Genomic DNA, 6,000 nt, shown 5'->3' with positions numbered 1-6,000 from the left:
GTTCCAGCCCAGGGCCCTGTGGATTGCAGCTGTCTTTAGTGTCTCCTGTAACAACTGTATGACAGCTACAACTCCCTGGGCTATTTCCCCATGGCCTCCTCCCAACACCTACTTTGTCCTCACCACCGGACCTTTCTCCTGATGTCTGATAACACTTGTACTTCTCAGTCCTCCAGCAATACGCCTACTCACTCTCAGCTTCTTGCTTGCCTTTGCTCCCAGCTCCTCGCACGCCCCTCACTGACTGCAGTGAGGTCGTTTTTAAACCAGGTGCCCTGATTAGCCTGCCTGCCTTCATTGGTTCCAGCAAGTTCCTGATTGTATCCCGGGAAAAGGGACCTGCTTAATCTGAGGCTAATCTATCTGCCTTCTATCACTCTCCTGTAGCCATCTGGCCTGATCCTGTCACAACAGAGAGATATATACACACACACATATATATTACATACCAAACACTTTGTTAAAAAGAAGAATGTTATTTCTGGGGCATCAAGCACTCAAAATTTACCATTACGCATGCAACCTTAATTTGACCCCCTCCTGCATCCATTCTGCTCACTGAATGAGGCAGACGTCCTGTGGAAAATATTAGTTTGTGCTCAGGTAATGAAAAGCTGTATCATAATGCAGTCCCCCAGCAAGCAGAATTAAGGTTGCTAGGGCTACTGTGAATCTGGCATTTCCTAAGTTTCGAATGCTTGACTTTGGCCCCTAAACAACCTAACTTAGTAACTTCCTAGCACTTTTTTAAAGGAAAAGAACATATACAACTGTGACAATCCCGCCACATCAGCACAATTTGAACCTTCAGCACAGACTGTGCTCACTTTAGCTACAGGCCTAATACCATTAGCTAATACCAGGAGTAGGCTGTTATCCCAGAGGGGAGGGTGGATTGCTGGGTCCTGTAGCTGGGGCTGGGTGGAGTCTAACCCAGCTGGAGAAGCTCCTGCCCCATGTGGAACCTACTGAGAGGTGCATAGGCCATTGGGGCCATGTGCTGAGTCTAGGAAGTGGCTGGGTTAGCCTGGCCCAGCCCTCTTTTCCTTTCCCTTCCAATCCCACTATGGGAGCTCCCTAGTGTGTCCTGGGCAGTGTGCGATCTGCTTTGTCTGTAACTTGAGCCTGGTCTTCGAATGCTCCTGTGCTTTGTTATCTGCTGGCAGCCCTCCAACATTTTGCTGAGCATCAAAAGTGAGAGAAGGGAAATGATGGTTTTTAACAGATTATAGCTCAGCAAAAGCAGAACAGAATCTCATGGGCCAAAGAATAAGGCACTTCTCTAACCCAGGGAGTTTTCCTCTTAACAATGGAGGTGTGAAAGCTTCTCAAAGAAAAGGCTGCAAGTATCCTTTCTAATGGAAAGTGTTAGGCAACCAAAGTATAGGAGTACCTACCAGCGCCCCATCGTAGATGTGTGTGTGCGCATGCGCGTGGGTGCATGTGCATTGTTTTTCATTTGTAATGTTAGTAATAGCAGAAACAGGAGAGCAGGCCCCTTCAGTGTTTCTTTCCCTCTGTCTCATTGATGAGCAGATGCTGCCACAGGCTATGATTTGATCCAATCTCTTAAGCCAAACCAGGCAGGGTCTTGTCAGTCCTTGGATAGGAGAGAACATAAGAACGGCCAGACTGGGTCAGACCAAAGGTCCATCTAGCCCAGTACCCAGTCTTCTGACAGTGGCCAATGCCAGGTGCCCCAGAGGGAATGAACAGAACAGGTAATCGTCAAGTGATCCATCCCCTTTGCCAGCTTCTGGCAAACAGAGACTAGGGACACCATCCCTGCACATCCTGGCTACTAGCCATTGATGGACGTATCCTCCATTAATTTATTTCTTTTTTTGAACCCTGTTATAGTCTTGGCCTTCACAACATCCTCTGGCAAAGAGTTCCACAGGTTGACTGTGTGTTGTGTGAAGAACTACTTCCTTTTGTTTGTTTTAAACCTGCTGCCTATTATTTTAATTTCGTGACCCCTAGTTCTTGTCTTATGAGAAGGAGTAAATAACACTTCCTTATTTACTTACTCCACACCAGTCATGATTTTATAGACCTCTATCATATTCCCCCTTAGTCGTCTCTTTTCCAAGCTGAAAAGTCCCAGTCTTATTAATTTCCCCTCAAGGAAAACCAGAAGGGAGCTGTGTGATGGAGGATGGGCGACACAGTAGGTGGCACTCTTACCTATAAGTCAGGGCTGAGCCAGTGCACTAAACCATTAGGGGTGCAGTGTGCTGCAGATGCTGACTTGCAGCTGAGACATATGGCCTGATCCTAAATCATATGCTGGTGCTAAAGATTCTATTCTATGCTACATAGGCTCTTATACCACTCAGCAGCATAGCATCTGAGTGCTCCCCTGCAGTACGTTAAGCAACCTAACATCTGTCATGAGTTCCTTCTCTTCTCCTCATACTCCCCAAAGAAGGAGAAGTGTATTCAGTGGAGTGTCTTGTTTTGGTAGGGTTGGGCTGGGGTTTTTTGGTTTGTTTTTTTAATATACAAATTGCTCTGTGTTTGTTAGAGAAGGCAGGTAAAAGAAATGTGTATTGCACTTGGAGTAGAAGGAGGGGAGGTTTGGGGTGGTCTCAAAGACTCATAAACTCCAAGGCCATAAGGGACCATCATGATCATCTAGTCTGACCTCCTGCACATTGCAGGCCACAGAACCTCACCCACCCACTCCTGTAACAGACCCATAACCTCTGGCTGAGTTACTGAAATCCTTAAAGCTTGATGTAAAGACTTCAAGTTACAGAGAATCCACCATTTATTCTAGTACAAATCAGCAAGTGTCCAGGCCCCATGCTGCAGAGGAAGGCACAAAAAACAAAACAAAACAAAAAAAAACAGGGTCTCTGCCAATATGACCTGGGGGAAATTCCTTCCCAACCCCAAATATGGATATCAGTTAAACCGTATGTGAGTGAGACCCATCAGCCAGATACCTGGGCAAGAATTCTCTGTAGCAATTCAGACCCCTCCCCATCTAGTGTCCTATCACTGGTCATTGGACATATTTCATAATAGCAGTCACTGATGGACCATATGCCGTTGTAAGCAACTTCATCATACCATCCCCTCCATAAACTTATCAAGCTCAGTCTTGAGACAAGTTAGGTTTTTGCCCCCACTGCTCCCCTTGGAAGGCTGTTCCAGAATTTAACTCCTCTAATTTCAAGCCTAAACTTAATTCTTAGTTCCAGTCCTGGTCCTTAGTTCCAGTCCCAGACTGGCTCCCAAGAAAGGTCTGTCTTCCACATGAACAAGGTTTACCCTTATTGTAGAGAGTTCCCTTGTGTCAGAGGAACAGAGCTGTTGACCATAGTCTTCACTGTGGAGCATTAGATGGTCTTTTAGACATCCTGTGGCACTGTTTGCAAGCATGGTAATGCTAATCCCTGTGGCACACTTGGGTAAAATAATTACTGGAGCATTCCCCTCATTGATGTCAGTGCAGAGAAAGTCAGCGCCGTGACTAAGCCCACCTTTTGAGACAGTGATATTCTTTCATCGCCAGAGAAGGCCAGTGGAAGAATGTCACTACAAGTTTATAACTGGGTGTTAGGTGATGTAGGGAACTGTATGTTGACTAGGAATCTGGGGGTCATAGTGGATCACAAGCTAAATATGAGTCAACAGTGTGACACTGTTGCAAAAAAAGCAAATATTCTGGGATGTATTAGCAGGAGTATTGTAAGCAAGACACAAGAAGTAATTCTTCCACTCTACTCTGCACTGATTAGGCCTCAACTGGAGTGTTGTGTCCAGTTCTGGGTGCCACATTTCAGTAAAGATGAGGACAAATTGGATAAAGTCCAGAGAAGAGCAACAAAAATTATTAAAGGTCTAGAAAACATGACCTATGAGGGAAGATTGAAAAAATTGGGTTTGTTTAGTCTGGAGAAGAAAAGACTGAGAGGGGACATAATAGTTTTCAAGTACATAAAAGGTTGTCACAAGGAGGAGGGAGAAAAATTGTTCTCGTTAAGCTCTGAGGATAGGACAAGAAGCAATGGGCTTAAACTGCAGCAAGGGAGGTTTAGATTGGACATTAGGAAAAACTTCCTAACTGTCAGGGTGGTTAAGCACTGGAATAAATTGCCCAGGGAGGTTGATCTTTTCCTCGCTCACCTTGTTTCTCTAATATCCTGGGCCCATGGCTACACCAATACTGCATATTTCACATTTATTTTCATTTTCACGTAAAATTTCCTGGCTTTCAAACCACTTGTTTTTCTTATATCTACAACTTCCTCATAAGATCATTTTCTCAATATATATTTACAACCCTAAAACTTAGTAACAAAGTTTTTGCCTGGGGAAATTATCTTCTTAGCAAAATTATCAAGAAATTTACTTGAGGCTGCTCTATACTTAGAAATTGTACTGGCATAGCTATGTCAGCAAGAAGTATAAAAATATCACACACACCCCATCTGAAATAGCTGTGCCATCAAAAACCCTTGTGCAGATGCAGTTATACCAGCAAAAAATCCTTTTGTTGGTCTCATTTAGTTTGGGGAACTAATGTAAGCTGCATCTCCAGAAACTCATTTACGCAACAGTACTATGTATTAAATGTTCCCCATTGCATTCAGGTATCCAGTTTGTATTGTGCATGTATGTACTAGATAGATAGATAGATAGATAGATAGATAGATAGATAGATAGATTAAAGTATATATCTAGTATATCAGACACCCCAGTGCACCTTGAAATGCACTGCAGGGTTCAGAGTTGGAATAGTAGGGAAGGAGGGTCACTGTATGAGGCTATTGAGTATACTGCCCTTCAATGTGCATGATGAGGTCAGCCAAGGAAACACCCTGCCACATGGGCACAGTGTCAGGTTATCTAACAGGATGTTAAAAGGGAACGGGCCAGCACTGGCTGTACTGTAGAGATGCAGAATGTGATGCATTTCACCAGGAAGCGAACCAGTCACCAGCAGGTGTCTGGAAGGAATTCATCCCCCCTGCACAACTGGCTGGTACATTGTGAGGACTCTTTACTGTCCTCTGAACCATCAGCCACAGGGGAGGCCATCGGGACAAGGGAAAATGGTATGGAAATATATTGAAATTTTGCTAATAGTCACCCATGGAGGATCTATGGGAACAAGGTGGTGACCCCAGTGGGAACTGTTATGGGAGGCTTCGTGACGGCAGATATTTCATTTAGTTATGTATTACCCCAGTCGGTAGGCATCTGTCACCATGGTAGCGAGGGCTGCTTTCCATGGCGTGCAGTACATCATTTCAGGCAGGCGGAGAATCAGACTTCGCTCCTCTAGAGACTCACAGACAGAGGATGGGGAGGGACTTGGCCACCTGGCAGAGCCACCAGGATTCCATGTCTCACACTCAGCATGAGACCTGGATACACAGATGTTTGGCAGTTCTTTCTAAATTGGCCAAGTCCATGCTGAACATGACCGGAGGCAAACGTCCAGTCGGACACACCCTTCCCCTGGACAAACCATCTTGTGCAGAGCTACGTGCTGCCTGCAATGTGCTGCATTACCACCACTGTCTTATTATTAACAGAGGGTCCTGTGGCACCTTTAAGACTATTGGAGCATAAGCTTTCGTGGGTGAATGCCCACTTCATCAGACGCAAGTAATGGAAATTTCCAGAGGCAGGTATAAATCACGGTCACAGTGGAAGGGGAAGTTCAGCCTCTGCTGAAGCAGCCAGCTAGTGCCAGTTACAGTGGTAGTTTTTGCATTGCATTTTCATTGATTTGAGGATAAAGTCCAACTTAGCAATTGTAGGGCAGAGCACAGGGCTCAGGGCCAGGGATCAGAATGGACTTCTCAGCTGTATGTCTCCAAAATGTCCAGTTGAAAAAATAAGCCTCAAATGTAAAGACAGAGGCTGACCCATGAATGGCCAGAGGGGAACATTGCCTTTGAGGGATACTGATAATCCCTAGCTGTTCTACAGCATCAATTGATCTCAAAGCTCTTTACAAAGCAGGTCAGAATCATGATC

Source organism: Terrapene carolina, unplaced genomic scaffold (genome assembly GCF_002925995.2).
Source record: "Terrapene carolina triunguis isolate 2854851 unplaced genomic scaffold, T_m_triunguis-2.0 Scaffold508, whole genome shotgun sequence".
Classification (NCBI taxonomy): domain Eukaryota; kingdom Metazoa; phylum Chordata; order Testudines; family Emydidae; genus Terrapene; species Terrapene triunguis.
Note: the sequence above shows the minus strand (reverse complement) of the source record.